The sequence below is a fragment of the Panthera pardus genome, unplaced genomic scaffold (genome assembly GCF_024362965.1).
Source record: "Panthera pardus isolate Hobbes unplaced genomic scaffold, ASM2436296v1 HiC_scaffold_3, whole genome shotgun sequence".
Taxonomy (NCBI): domain Eukaryota; kingdom Metazoa; phylum Chordata; class Mammalia; order Carnivora; family Felidae; genus Panthera; species Panthera pardus.
The window spans coordinates 5,138,129-5,154,182 of record NW_026526876.1 but is presented as its reverse complement, the minus strand read 5'-3'; the positions used below and the strand labels follow the sequence as shown (position 1 = coordinate 5,154,182).

Genomic DNA, 16,054 nt, shown 5'->3' with positions numbered 1-16,054 from the left:
ATGAAAAGTAAAAACCCAAATACGTTTTTCTATTGAAAAGTTTTATACTTAAAATTGACAAAAGCCAAAATTTTATAATACGCTGTATGGTCAGGGAACATGTGGGGGAAAAAAAAAAAAACCAAAGCAGACTTTCCTTAGGAGTAAAAATTGGAACAGGTCCTATAAAGCATAATTTGGTAAAATCTCACAAATTGTTCCATATTCCTGCCTGGTGGCCTGGCAGTTCCATTTCTAGGAATTTGTCTTGTAAATAGGTCTTCACGAGAAATGAAGATATTCACTGCTTCACTGGGACAGTGTTTATCGTAGCCAAAAGTCTCTTATCAGCCAAAAGGCCTGATCAGATAAATGAATGGAATACCATGCAGCCTTCCCAAAAAGGAATAATGGGGAACTATATCCAGGGTGTAAAAAAGGTAGAGGGCAAGGTGTATGATGTGCTATCCTTTATGCTTTAAAAAAAAAAAGAAAAGAAAAAAGAATAAATAAATAAATAAATAAGTGTAAAAAAACAAAAAAAACCATAGGCCTATGTTTGTAATTGTGTAGAACATCTTTGAAATGATTCACAAGAAAGATGGGGGGTGGGGGAGACGGGAAAGTGGGTGATGGGTATTGAGGAGGGCACCTGTTGGGATGAGCACTGGGTGTTGGATGGAAACCAACTTGACAATAAATTATATTAAAACAAACAAAAAAAGAGAGCGCCTGGGTGGCTCAGTCCGTTGAGCGTCCGACTTTGGCTCAGGTCGTGATCTCATGGTCCGTGAGTTCAAGCCCGGCGTCGGGCTCTGTGCTGACAGCTCAGAGCCTGGAGCCTGTTTCAGATTCTGTGTCTCCCTCTCTCTCTGCCCCTCCCCCACTCATGCTCGCTCTCTCTACCTCTCTGCAAAAATAAATAAACTTAAAAAAATTTAAAAAAATAAAATAAAATGGGTAATAGTGTTTGCACTGGGAGGAGAAAGCAGGTGACTGGAGAAAGGAAGGTAAGAGAAATTCATTTGTCACAACCACCTCCTCCTACATATCTTTTATAAAATGTACGTAACTGCCTTTATTATTTAATCAAAAGTTGATTAAGTGCTTAAAAATTCCTTTCCTGTGTTAAAAACACAGGGTAAGGGGCACCTGGGTGGCTCAGTCGGTTAAGCCTCCGACTCTTGGTTTTTGACTCAGTCATCACCTCCCGGTTGGTGAGTTCGAGCTCTGCATTGGGCTCTGTGCAGACAGGACGGAGCCTGCTTGGGATTCTCTGTCTCCTTCTCTCTCTGCCCCTTCCCCACTCATGCTCTCTCTGTCTCAAAAACAAATAAATAAACATTAAAATGTATATTAAAAAAAAACACAAAATGCAGGGGGAAAAGTATGTAGGAACCGTCTCAAATGATGGGAAGGGTGTATTTGGGTCACCCGGGCAGGAGCCATGGCTGAAATGATCGAGAGGCAAAGCGGAAGTCGAGGACTTGAGGCTCCTCTTTGAGGTCGGCAGCGGGGCCCCAGACGAAAGCAGGGAGACGCATCTGCTAACAGGATTCCTGTCTCAGGGGTGCCCGGCTGCCATCCAGCATCCAGCCGGCACTCGGAGTCTGCCTTTATTGATAGATGAGTAAGATTGAACATGGCACCTGTGTCCAGCGAATCCCCTGGCACCATTTAACCAACACTTAGAGCAGCTGCTTTTGAAAAATTACCTTCGGACTGGGCCCATCCTAGCAGAACGACATCATCACCTTGAGTACTTCTCCGGTTCCCAAGAAATGAGGATTTTTTTGCCCTGCCAGAGGAGACCTGAGCCGTATTTTCTTTGAAGTCACTTCTGTCGCTTTCTTTTTATTTCCTCCGCTGCCTACCTTAGATCACAAGGCCCGTGCTATCGCCATATCCTTCCAAGGGATCTCGGCGGCCCCCTTTGAAGGACTTCGGCGGCTTCTCCTTGCCCACAGCTCATTCATGCTCAGCAGTATTTACGAGGCTGCTCCCAGTCTGCTCTCACCCACTCCCGCCCATCTGTGCAAACCTACTGGACTTTTCTCCAACCACATCCCCGTAACCTTCCACCTCTTCGAACCATGGCTCATGCTCGTCTGTTCATCACCTTCTTAGTGAACCACCACTAATTCACCAACGCTCGGATCCAATGTCACCTCCTAGGGAAGTACGCCCAGCCCTACCAGGCCAACTGAGGGATACCTTCTTCCTGCTTCCAGGCTGTAGGAAGCTCTATTGGAGAATTTGTCGCAATGCTTTATTATCTTACTCATTTCTTCTTTTTTAAAATGTTTCTTTATTTATTTTAAGAGAGAGAGTGCAAGTGGGGTAGGGTCAAGGAGAGAGGGAGACAGAAAATCCCAAGCAGGCTCCGTCCGCACGATCAGCACAGAGCCCGACGCAGGGCTTGATCTCAGGAACCGGGAGATGGTGACCTGAGCCGAAATCAAGAGTCAGACGTTAACTGACTGAGCCATCCAGGTGCCCCAACCTTACTCATCTCTTCTGAACATTGTTTACTTTTATATCCACAGTGTGGAGGTAACACAGCTTCTAACACATAGCGAAAGCTCGGTAATTTTCTTTCTTATGAATGTGTGGATTCTCTGTTTGCAGTTTCCGGATGCTTAATTCAACACTCACGTTGTACTTAATTCTCCGATTTTTAGCCTCTTGCTTCAAGCATTGCTTCAAACATACCCGGAGGAGAGCACTGACGGCCTGTCCCACTGCAGCTCCTGCTGAAAGACATTTCTCATCCACGGAAACGTTTCCCCCAGGTTAGCTGCCCTAGTATGGCTAGAGGTTCCTCACCTCCACGCTCCCGTTCACTCTATTCTCCTTGCCGACATTCTCCACCTGTACCCACTAAAAACTCAAGACGTGATACCACAACACAGCCACCAGAATCGTTAAAATGACAAGGGCTGTTGAGAGTACATGTTGACAAGCGTGTGGAGCGACCAGAACTCTCATTCATTGCTGATGCACGCGCAAGCTGGCGTGATCGCTTTGGAAGTCGTTTGGGCTAAATACAAATTCTCGTGATGCACAGAATCTGCTCCTAGGTATATACCCAACAGTCCCTATGGGACATGAATAAGAATGCTCATAACAGGGGTGCCTGGGTGGCTCAGTCGGTTAGGCGTCCGACTTTGCTTCAGGTCATGATCTCATGGTCCGTGGGTTCGAGCCCTGCATTGGGCTCTGTGCTGACAGCCTGGAGCCTGCTTCAGATTCTATGTTCTCCCTCTCTCTCTGCACCTCCCCCGCTCATGCTCTGTCTCACTCTGTCTCTCAAAAATAAATAAGTGTTAAAAAAATTTTTTTTATGCTTGTAACATTGGGGACCCTGGGTGGCTCAGTCGGTTGAGGGTCTGACTTGATTTCGGCTCAGGTCATAATCCCAGCATCTGGGAATTGTGTCCCACCTCGGGCTCTGTGCTGAGCGCGGAACCTGCTTAAAGATTCTCTCTCTCTTACTCTGCTCCTTCCCCCACTCTCTAAAATTTAAAATAATAAATTAATTTGGGACACTTGGGTGGCTCAGTCAGTTGAGCATCTGACTCTTGGTTTCAGCTCAGGTCATGATCTCAGGGTTCATGACAGTGCAGAGCCTGTAGGCTTTTCTCTCTCTCTGCCTCTCTCCCAGTCTCACACTCTCTCTCTCTCTCAAAATAAGTAAATAAACTTAAAAAATAAGTTAATTTATTAAAGATTAAAATAAATTTAAAAAAAGAATACTCATAACAGTGCCTCGAAATAGAACCCCCCCCCCAAAATGTCCACCACCAGTAGGTTGGAAGAAATGTGGTTTATATTCACACAATGGAAAACTACACAGCAGTGAGAATGAACCATGACTGTGCAAAGCACCACACAGATGGACCTCACAGTGTGGAGTGGAAGACACCAGACACAAAAGACACAAGCATTTACACTCTACGACTGAATTCACATAAAGTTCAAAACCAGGCAAAACCAGTCTCTGGTGATAGAAGTCAGGATTGTTGGGGGCCCAATAACTGGCAGGGTTGGGGATCGGGGAGCCTTCTGTGGCCCTGGTGAATGTTCTATTCCTTGATCTGGGTTGTGGTTACATGCCTTGCCTTTTCAAGACTCATTAAACTGTACACTTAGGTTTTGTGTTATGTTTGGGTAAAACTGAAAATAAAATCTCCCCAGCACCTGGTCCACGCCTTCGCATAGGGGAAGTTCTCCGAATGGTTGGTGGTCAATTAACTAATGGAATTCTCCTTCCCGCTAAGTGCCTAAGTGCCTTTGGGGGGCAGGCTCAATCGTTTTGAATTATACTGAGACCACCAACATGTTTAATTTGACCTTAACGTCTCTACATTTGAGGAGCTGAAACGAAGACCTCTAGTAACCAGACCCTTTCACCCGGTTCTGTGCACAGCGGGGGCAGCGTGAGGATCTATTTCCCTCTGCTATCCTCATCCGGGATGGGAGCTGTTGGAGAACAGATCGCCTCTACTCAGAGTGTGTTTTCTGGGGTGCTAACAATGCCGTTCGCTCATCTTCCTTCAGAGTATAATCCACAAACCAGCCGCATGTAGGGTCACTTGGGGGCTGATCAGAAATGCAAACAAATGAGGGGTGCCTGGGTGGCTCAGTCAGTTGGGTGTCCCACTTCAGCTCAGGTCATGATCTCGCAGTTGGTGGGTTCAAGCCCCGTATCAGGCTCTGTGCTGACAGCTCAGAGCCTGGAGCCTGCTTCAGACTCTGTGTCTCCCTCTCTCTCGGCCCCTCCCCCGCTCACGCTCTGTCTCTCTCTGTCTCAAAAATAAATAAACGTTAAAAAAAAAAAAAAAAGAAATGCAAACAAATAAGCTTCATCTTCAGGCCAAGCAAGTCAGAATCTCAGTCGTGAGGCCCAAAATTCTGTGTTTTAATAAGATTCCCTGGTGTATTAATGGTGTCTTTTATTTTCTGTAGTTCTGATGCTCTGACATCTGGGGGCTTGCCGAGCCTGGAGGGCCCCTCCCAGGGCTAGCCAATCCCCAAAGTGAATGGGCAACTCGCCCCCAAGCTTGCTTTTCAGTTACAAACCAACCAGTCCAGAGCCCGCACCCCAACCACCTTCTTTATGGGGCTCTCATTCTCCAGGCCACTATTCTAATCACTGCACTAGGGGAGAAGGTACCAGACAACTAGGGATGGCCCCTTTGCCCCAGAGACCACTGAAATTACCTAACTAAGTGTAAGCCTTTTTACCCTGGTTCACCCCTTCCTTTCTGAGGAAACACCTAAAACTAGCCACAGCTCTCCCTTCTCTCTCTGACCAGTGACTGACCTTGGGTATGTCCCCCACAACATGGTGTACTACCTCCTTCTCAGGGGAACTGTGAGTAATAAACCATTCTTTTGATGGCAGTCATCTCCTGATTCGTTGGGCTTACAATACTTCAAACTTTCTATTAATAAACTATAATTTAAAACACCAGAAGATTTAGGGGTGCCTGCCTGGTTCAGTTGGTAGAGCATGTGACTCTCGATCTTGGGGTCGTGGGTTTAAGTCCCACAGTGGGTGGAGAGAGTACTTAAAAAGATAAAATCTCTAAAACACCGGAAGATTTGTATGCACGTTAACAAATGAGAATTAGGGGCGCCTGGGTGGCAGGCAGTCAATTAAGCATCCGACTTCAGCTCAGATCATGATCTCATGGTTTGTGATTTCAAGGCCCTCATTGGGGTCTCTGCTGTCAGCACGGAGCCTGCTTCAGACCCTTTGTCCCTTCTCTTTTTCCCTCCCCTACTTGTGAAACTCTCTCTCTCTTTCTCTCAAAAATAAACATTAAAAAAAAGACATTTGAGAAGTAGAAATTCTCTCCTACCTCTTGCAAAAGAGCTACCTAGACCACAGCTTATCCTGAATTCACATTCCCTCCAGAAATAGGAATAAATCCCACCAGGGAAGGAAGATTACCCTTTCCCTCCTGAGCATGGCGTGAGGTCATTTGTCATTCCCAAGTGTCTCAGGTGGAAAGATGGGGGACACTGACATGCAGGTGATTTTCCCAAGCTCCTGTCCCAGTGTTGATAGAGCCTAGGTGACCAGACTCCTGGTCCCAACCCCAGCAGCACAAACATAATCACAGAAGCTACCGCTTGTTGAAGGCATTCTAAGTGCTGGCTAAGAAATTAAGCTCTTTTTTCCGAAATGGATTATCCAATTAGCACCATGATAACCCTGTTGGGTAGGTATCCCCATTTCCACAGGAGGCACCGGAAGCTCAAAAATATTAAGTGGCTTTTGTTTATCAATCCTGTGAGAAGCACAGTTATTATTCAAACTACTTCTTTCTGATTCCAAAGACATAGCTGTTAATGATTACAAGATGGATATAAAAATTGAAGATGCTTTCAGCAGAATAGCTTGGAAATTAGATACGGAATTCTAATGTACCATTGCAGATTTTGAAATATGACAGTCATGAATTTTCCCATGACACTCAATGTGGAAAACTGTAATATTTCTTCATTTTTATAAATCGGATTAGAATCTGGTTTACAGCCCTCACACGCCAGACTCCACGTGGAATTCAACATCAAGTAACAATGGAAGATTTCTTCCCTATTCTGTTGGGTCTAAAAAAAATGGGGGAGGAGTCTGGTCTTTAGAGTATTCTGGTATCTGATGCCCCTGAGAGTTAATGTGCTTTCACTGTCTATGGTCTTTGTGTTTCCTAGTCAGTTTCACCGGCCTTTATCTTCTCCATCCGGGCTTTCAAGGTGCCACCAAACCACATTCCTGCGAGGTCTTGCTACCTCTGGGTTGTTGCATCCAAGAGGACCCCCATTCCCGAGGCAGCAAGGCTCTTTTGCCACATTCTTCTCCAGGTCAATTAATTCTTCCTCTGCAACTGCACTAATCTGCAACCTCTCCCTTCCACGGGCTTAATGATGTCAATCCCCGTCAACATTTGCACACAGAGTCTTTAGAGTTGACCCTCTGGCTTTTCAGTCTTCCTCCACATTACAAAGGAAAACAAAACAAAATGCTTGTTATGGCCCTCACCCAAGGAAGCTCAAAGCTAAGAGAAATGAAAGAACTGCTTTCTTTCTTTTTTTTTTTTTAACTTATTTATTTAAATTCAAGTTAGTTAACATACAATGTAGTATTGGTTTCAGGAGTAAAACCCGGTAATGGCTCTCATTCTTACCTAAGTGGTCATTAACTTGGGGCCAGAATATTAGAGCTAAAAGCAAAGCGACTCTTTTTTTAACTCTCTCTGAGATCCCCCTGAGATAGGTTCCCCAGATTGAAACCCTCTGGAGGCCAGCAAGTAAATCAGCAATGCATTATTCTTTTCTTTACCTTTCAAAGCCTAACCCAAGGGTGTCTCTTCCATGAATGCTTCCTTGATTATCATTCTAAACAGAATCATTCTTTCCTCTCCCTGTTCTCACAGCAATTTGCTAAATGTCTGCCTTATACCATGTTAACTGCATTCTGCTTTATCTAATACAAATTTTTAAAGAAATGCCGGCCACATTTCCTAACTGGATAATTTGGAGTATAATGGTACGGCAACAGCTTTATCTAGTTCCAGCAGAGACAGAGGGAAAAATTCTTTGGCTTAATAGTCTTAACCATGAGTTGAGAAAAGAGAATCATAAATTTGCCCAAGGTTCAACATATTTCTCAAAACTTTATTGAGCAGAGTAACTTTTGCTGGCTTCAGAGTGATGACAGTCACTCGGGGTAATTTAATGCCAAGTTCTCTTACTTAAAAACTTAACTTGGACATCAACCAAGTCTATAGAGTTGCATGCTTAGAGTGCCAAAGTACCTCAACCGCTCTGGGAGGGGAGTCTGTCCCTAGGAAATGGTGCAGAACAGCCCAAACAGGAGGGTGACTACCCTGCTGGGTGCCACAGGCTGTAAATCCAACCTTGGGGCTGCAAAGTGCATCGTGGGATGCCAGCTAGCTCAGAGATGCAATCTGGTGTAGTGCAGACAGCACTCAGCTGGGGATCCGAGGCATAGGATGCAAAAAGGAGGCATACCCGTGGACCCTTAGCCACCTGCTATATGCATATGCCTCACGGATGTGTTGACTTTCCACTCTGTAATGACCACCTTGGCGCCTTGATCCTTGTTCCTTGTACGTCTTTTTCCCACAGTCACAGCCTCTTGGCTCTCACCTGTGGGCTCAGCTCAGGTCTGTGACCATGAATTCTAAATCATGCAGGATTTAAGGGGTCACATTTAGTCTTCTTCTCGACATGGCATCGCTAGACTATCACTTTGCTCCTTGACGCGAAGCTTCTGGAAATTCCAAGCCCACTTTTTAACCTCGTCTGGATCAATTTTGCCTCTTTGCCAAATTCTGCAGGAGCATTTCTGGTCCCTAGAGATGAATTCACTGCTTGTTTTCATGGTTCCATCCCTGAACCTCACACTTAAATTTGAGATTCCTTTACCAACTAGCCCCTGGCATTCTCATTCCCTCCTTGAACATTAGCATATGGCCCTCTGCCAGATTTCGAGGTTGCTGAGCTCTGCGGGGTGTCAGAAAACTCAGGCACTACCTCTGGTCACTCCTCGGTGCTGTTTGTCATGTTGCTGCTGCTTGTCTGGGCCTCCATTTTCCTACCACCATGATATTCTAGGCTCTTTCATGAACGCACGTTCCCATGGCCTCCTGCTGTTGGGTTGGTTTCCAATTGGCTGCCCCAATTGGGCAGATCTTTCCGTCCTCAAGGTATCAGCCCCCACTGGTCTGACTCACCCCCCAGCAGCAGCCAACACCTGGTTTGGGTCGATTTTGTTACATTGGTGTTTTTCCAAATAATCTCTGCAGATTGTTGGTAGACATAACATACACAAAGAGTTCTATAGTTAAATATATTCTTTTTAAAAAAAAAATTTTTTTAACGTTTTTATTTATTTTTGAGACAGACAGAGCATGAGCAGGGGAGGGGCAGAGAGAGGGAGACACAGAATCCGAAGCAGGCTCCGGGCTCTGAGCTGTCAGCACAGAGCCCGACACGGGGCTCGAACCCACAAACCGCGAGAGCACGACTTGAGCCAAAGTGGGATGCCTAACCCACCGAGCCACCCAGGCGCCTCCACTTGTTCAACTTCTTAAAAACTACTTAATGTACGTGCCTCTCCAGTCCTACTTCTGCTTCACAAGGTGATTGATATGCAAGTGTGTACATTATCATCCACAATGGCTAACGCTATGCTTCATTTATTGAACATTTGCTCTCCACTCGTCGCTGCTCTCAACACTTCTCCCGTATCACCTCTTTTATGACGACAAACCCATGATGCAGGCGTAATCGTTGATTTGCCCCCACCACCATTTTACAGAGGGGGCTACGGAGGCACAAAAACAGCTAAATATTAACTTACCAAAGTCCACCAGCTGATTCAACTGAGATTCAGGCCGAGGTAGTTGGACTGCGGCGACATCGTTCTCAATCCCAGCGCTGTAATTTACTCATATAGCGTAAATAAACAGACATTCTTGCCCTGGTGGCGCTTATATTCCTAGTGGGAGGAAACAGGCAACAAATAAATAAGCTTAGGTCCTGCAGGGATGAGTGCCATGGGCAAAATTAAAGCAGAGTATAGAATATGCGAATGTTACTCTTCTACAGGGTGGTTCGGGAAAGCCTCTCTAAGGTGACATCTGTGCAGGGGCGCCTGGTGCCTCCGTCGGTTAAGCGTCCGACTTCAGCTCAGGTCATGATCTGGCGGCTCGTGGGTTCGAGCTTCCGATTCTGTGTCTCCCTCTCTCTCTGCCCCTCCCCGACTTGTATGCTGTCTCTCTCGGTCTCTCTCTCAAAAAAAAAAAAAAAAAAAAGTGAATATATGTTAAAAAAGATTTTTTTTTAAGGTGACATTTGTGCAGGAGGAAGTGATAAGTGAAGGGAAAAGCATTCCAGGCAGAGGGAATAGCAAGGGCAAAGGCTCTGAGGCAAGAGCGCTTTGGACTGTCCACAAAGTAGCAAGGGGCCAGTGTGGATACAGCAGAGCGAGTAAGAAGGAGTAGAGTTAGCAAGATTCAGAAACACAGGTCATGTGGTGGGGATGGGGGTGGGGGGTCGTCAACATGGCTAAGAAATACAGATTTATTCTGCAATGGAAAGTTGTCGGAGGGTTTGGGGCTGAGGGGAGACATTCTGACTCAGATGGCAAAGGCCTTCTAGCTTCTATCGGGGGCGTGGGGGGAGGCAAGGAGAAGGCACTCTTGCCTTCTGTATGTAAGTAAACCTGCCTGTCGCCTCTCGTCAGAAAATAAGGACACAATCCGATATAATCTCCCCCCCCACTTTTTTTTTTTTTGACCCGCCACAGAACTTCGAATCCGATTCAGGACGCTGTTGAAGAGTTCTGGTGTTTCAGAGGGGGCAAAAGGAATCAAAGGCCCATGTTTTCGCTCTTGTACAAGGAGAATGTTCGAAAATAAATACGGTTGGGCCTGTGCTTTTGTTCCTGAAAAATATGGGTCCAAATATGGGTCCAGGCTGCTACTAATGGTGGCAGGAGAAGAGACAGAGAGAGCTATTGAAAAGCAAGGTTGTTTAGTAGCTAAAAATGGCTGGTTTAGAAATCCCGCAACAGCACAGGGGCCCTCTCTTAGGAAAGGAGAGGCAGCCACAAAGCCACTGTCAGGACTTCCGACATCAGGCTGGGCACTGTGGAGACCTGGATGTTTCCATGGCAACTCTCTCCGCACAGTTTGGCTGGACCAGCTCTCGCCTGTGACTCAGGGCATCCGTGTGACTCAAGCTGCTTTCCGCACTGCATGAGGCCACTCGTCAAGATTACCCCAGGGGACACTGTTCTCTGTGACGAAGCCAGTTACACAGGGAACAACAGAACTTAAGAAGGAGTGACTGGCTACGCGTTTTCTTAAATACTTGTGTTGTATTTATCTTTCTAATGTTATTTACTTCGATCCTCGTGGGTTTTTCCCCCTAAGTCTCTTTGTAACTTATGTGCCCTTAGATACAACAGCAAATATACAACAGAAGGGAAAAATAGGAAAATTAGACTACATCCAAGTTAGAAACTTTTGTGTTGCAAATGATACCATCAAGAAAGGGAAAAGCCCGCAGGATAGGAGGTAACATTTACAAATTGCCTATCTGATAAGGGTCTTATCAGACCTTTATATAAAGAACTCCTACAACTCAACAGTAAAAAGACAACCAAACCAAAAAATGGGTAAAAGATTTGAATAGACGGTGGTTAATTCTTCACTCCCTTCACGATTTATGCCAAGCCCCCATATCACCTGCACAGCTAGCTCTTTGATAGTTTCAAATAATTGCCTCATTTTTACACATACATAAAGACGGAGTTGATTTCTTTTTCTTTTTATTTTTTTTACGTTTATTTATTTTTGAGAGACAGAGAGAGACAGAGCATGAGCAGGGGAGGGGCAGAGAGAGAGGGAGACACAGAATCCCAAGCAGGCTCCGGGCTCCGAGCTGTCAGCACAGAGCCCGTCGCGGGGCTCGAACCCACAAACCGTGAGCTCATGACCTGAGCCGAAGTGGGACGCTTAAGTGACTGAGCCACCCAGGCACCCCAAGACGGAGTTTTTTTTAGGGAAAATAATGGATAAGGCAGGAAAAGTACACAAAAAGCAGGAAGGGCTATGACCCCTGGGGGGAAAAATACATGCTCTCTTTAGAGGACGAAGCCTGGAATTGCCAAAATATGGAGAGAAAAGTGGGTCTGTTGTTTCTCATCTCAGGGAATTTAGAAAAACAGCTAAGGGATATGCTGAGGGGTAGCCAGCCTGGAAAGAAAAGAGGAGGGTACTGGGCCAGTGGGTGTGTAAACGTAAGAGATCTGAGAATAGTATGCAGATCAGTGAATTTACTTTGACGATGAAGCAGTGAGGACTGAAGGGAGGGTGGACCCTGGGAGCAAGAAGTTCCTGTGCAATTGTAGAGGCTACAGGAGACACTGATCTAGAAGCTGAGAGTGTGTGGGTAGTTTGATAGTGAATAAGCTGAAGATAAGGACATGGCAGGGTAGAAGTTTCCGAAGAGGGCTAACTTAGAAAGTCAGCAGGGGGAAGGCTTAAGGCAGAGATGGGCTGACAGATGGGAGAGAAGGTGGAAAGGAGCCCCCGTAGGTGGGTCATGATATCAGAAGGACCACAGGAGGAGCGGATGGGGGAGAAGAGTAGGCGGTGAGCATACCAGCCGCCATGTAAAGGATGAGAACGTTGCCCTTCCGAGCCCTGATAGTGAACACACAGGGTCAGTCAGTATCTGGTGGGTGACATTGAGAAAATGCATTAAAGTTATCCTGCATGTAGGACGCCTGGGGGGCTCAGTTGGTTCAGCATTGACTCTTGGTTTTGTCTCAAGCCATGATCTCATGATCTCCCTCTCTCTGAAAAATAAACACTAAATTTAAAAAAAAATTTTTTTTTTAATGTTTATTTATTTTTGAGACAGAGACAGAGCATGAACGGGGGAGGGTCAGAGAGAGAGGGAGACACAGAATCCGAAGCAGGCTCCAGGCTCTGAGCTGTCAGCACAGAGCCCGATGCGGGGCTCGAACCCATGGACTGCTAGATCATGACCCGAGCCGAAGTCGGACGCTCAACTGACTGAGCCACCCAGGCGCCCCTAAACACTAAATTTTTAAAAAATATATAAGTAAATAGACATGTAAAAAAAAGAATGAAGACTTAATTCACCTTTCAGCTTCTGTTGTCTCACCTTTAAAATGAGGATAATATATAGTTTTCGGGGTTGTTAGGACTGGAAAAAAAAAAATGGGCACAGAGGATCTGGACCACAACAGGGGCTCGATCTCTTGGAACTGTCTCCATCTGTGATAATAACTGAGTCAGTTGCAAACACGCGACCTGGGTCTGATCTATAGTGGTGATTCTTTTTTTCTTCCCCCTTTCTTTTTGCTGTGTGTCTCTCTTCCTTGTTGTTTTGAAGTCCCATTTTTAGACTCATTGTTTCTTATGCATGTCTGTGTGTGTGTGTGTGTGTGTGTGTGCACGCGCGCACACACACTGAATCTAGAACAGCAATTGGAAAAGTTCAGATGATCTCAATTTATGAGAACAGCAAAGACTCAGGAAATTTCCAAATGTTGGGCTTGATATAGAGCCTTGGCAAAGTTCCGTATCTGACTCTGATGCAACGTTTGAATGTTTAGGTAACTGAAGAATTCATGGACGACTGGACCCCAACAAACTTCCTCTAGGAAGAAGAGGTCAAAGGAATGGACTCGGATTCCTTGCTGGGTATAATTACCACACTAATGCATGTGAAGCCGTGCTCGCTGGATCATGGTGTGTGCACACATTTATTGCATGTGGGCTAATTTTATTATTTTATTTATTATTTTTTTTTAATTTTTTTTTTCCAACGTTTTTTATTTATTTTTGGGACAGAGAGAGACAGAGCATGAACGGGGGAGGGGCAGAGAGAGAGGGAGACACAGAGTCGGAAACAGGCTCCAGGCTCCGAGCCATCAGCCCAGAGCCTGACGCGGGGCTCGAACTCACGGACCGCGAGATCGTGACCTGGCTGAAGTCGGACGCTTAACCGACTGCGCCACCCAGGCGCCCCTAATTTTATTATTTTATTAATTTATTTATTTTTGAGAGAGAGAGAGAGCACGCACGAGGGGCAGAGAGTGAGGGGTAGAGAGACAGAATCCCAAGCAGGCTCCATGCTGTGGGCAAAGAGCCCAACATGGGGCTCGATCTCACTAACTGTGAGATCATGACCTGAGCTGAAATCAAGAGTGGGACACTTAACCGATGGAGCCACCCAGGTGTACCCCCCCCCCAACCAAGGCTTCATTCTTAATAAGCGGCAGATTCTGAGGTTCAAATCTAGCCCCACCACGCTGCCTCTGCTTTTCCCATTGGCCGACGACTTCTGAAAAATCTGAAAAAATCTGAAAAAATTTCATGCCTTGAAAAAACACAAAATAGTTTTTTTCAGTTGGCTTTCTAGTTTTCTAAAAATATCCATTCTCAGAAGGGCTTAGAAAGTATAAGGAACACTGTTAATTGCTAGCTGGTACCCATTCTCCTTTCTTTCTTCCCAAGAAAATGCCAGTTCTATGTACTGAAAGGGCGGGCCTATGCCGGCCGACTCCATCTTGTTCTGTGTTCTCCACCTTGAGTGACTATGTCCCTGACATCACCCCTTTTCCGGGAAAATCACAGAAACCTCAGACCGCGCCTCCTCCCCTTGAGTAACCTCCCGCTCACCCGTTCAAACTTCCTGATCAAAACACGCCCAGCGACCTGCGTAACAGGACTCGGACCCTTCCCCAGCCAATCGGCGGAGGCCACGACCCTTCCCCAGCCAATCGGCTGAGGCCACAGCCATTACCTCACCAACTGCCCCTCGACCCCTATAAAACCTTTGTGATTTGAAACTCGCTCTCTCTCCCTGGTATCTCACCGCTGCGTGGGTGCAGGTAGGGGATTGAGCTTGAGCTAACTCGAATAAAGGCTCTTTTGCTTTTGCATCAGACTCGGCTCCCTAGTGGTCTTTGGGGATCACGAATTCTGGGCATAACAGTACGTCAACAATCATGCATACCATGGGTCTCAGGAGAATCCGATGCTATCCTCAGTTCCAGGAAGTGGTCTGATTAGGCAAAAGGTAAATCCATCTACCATGCCAGTGACTGGTTCTGGAATGAGCATGTGCCCTAAGTCTGGGCAAGAAGACAGAAGGAGAGACCTGCCGGAAACTTCTGGAAGACTTTTCTTTGTTCTGAAAAGAGCCCCGGGGAAGTCACTTGCTCTCCCAACGGTCACGAGCAAACAACCCGGAAGCTTGATTGTTGCGCCAGCCATCCTAAAGCCACAGAGGGAACCAGTCTTAGGATGAGACCCAAACTGTGGCTTACAGAGCAGAGACACGGAAGTCAAGTATGTGGTTCCCGAAAACATGGTTGGGCCACTGATCAAGCAACACCAAAGGCCACTCAACACTTGGACGTCACCTTTGTGGGCTAGTAACTCGTGTTTGCTGAACACAAATCTATTTAATAACTTCTTCAAGCAACTGGAGTTCACCTTTCTGTTTTTTACAGCCCCCACCCCACCAATGGGATGCTAACAATAATACAGCCAAAATAGCAGGTCCGTGGTGGAAAAAAGGAGACAGGCAGGCAAAACGTAAAGCTGGAAATATAGCATCATCCTCCAGATGAAGGATGCAATTTTCCCTGGGGTAAGTAATCGCACCATGTCTTTGGTGCTAACTGTCTTCATTGACTTAAGTCAGTGATTCTCCAAGGTGTTGTTCTGGGCCACCACGCTTAGCAACAGCTGGAAACTTGCTGGCAATGCAAATTCTGGGGCCTCACCCTCGCCCTGGTGAATCAGAAATTCTGGGGATGGTCGCCCGACCATCTGTGTTTTAATAAGCCCTCCAGGGGATTCTGATCCTCAGGTGTGAGATTCACTTCCCTGTGTACCTCAAGGTGAATTTGCCTGAGGAGTTCTCAGTATTCATGATTAGCACTTGATTGGAACTTGGAATTTAGAGGTTGCCATTTTTATCCCAGGCTCTGAATGTCCGGGCGGGCGACGTAAACACATGCTTTCGGGATCTTGAGTCATTGAGCAGTGCTTCTGGCAAAGTGAATTCTGTCCTTGTTGACCTGAAGCCAGTTTGGGGTTGATTAAAACTCCCTTTACTGCTGTTAAGAAACCAAACCTTAAAAAGAGCTGGTCCGCCCTGCAGAGTAAATATGAACAGTTTTATTTGGTACAGGAGGCACATAGAGAAATGTGGTATTTTCTAACTCTTTAAATTGCCACTTCTGGAACGTTTTAAATGTAGTTCTGGGCTGGCTCCGATTTTTAATTAATGTGTTTTTTTTTTCTGGCTCAGTAATTTTACAGTTTGAAAAACAAAATTTGTTTAATATGCAATCGGGGGGGGGGGTGGTTAATGCTCTATCCTGGATGAATATTTCTGTAAGCAACCTGGTCAGGGACAATAATTTTAGCAGTATTCTGGGAGCGATGAGTATCATTAACACAGTGTGATCGTGTTAAAGGAAAAG

The 16,054-nt window shown here is 45.9% G+C and overlaps 1 long non-coding RNA gene across 13 annotated transcripts in view; it reads right to left on the bottom strand.

Moving 5' to 3' along the window:
• The window catches only part of LOC109245840 (uncharacterized), a 228,326-nt gene that overhangs the window by 75,905 nt on the left and 136,367 nt on the right, over positions 1 to 16,054 (bottom strand). For 12 of the 13 annotated variants that reach the window (XR_008418723.1, XR_008418726.1, XR_008418719.1 and 9 more), the window contains one exon: positions 9,377 to 9,514. This is a non-coding gene — a long non-coding RNA (uncharacterized LOC109245840). Of the gene's footprint in view, positions 1 to 1,363; positions 2,427 to 9,376; positions 9,515 to 16,054 lie in introns of those variants that run through there. The other variant, XR_008418727.1, reaches the window with a different exon arrangement.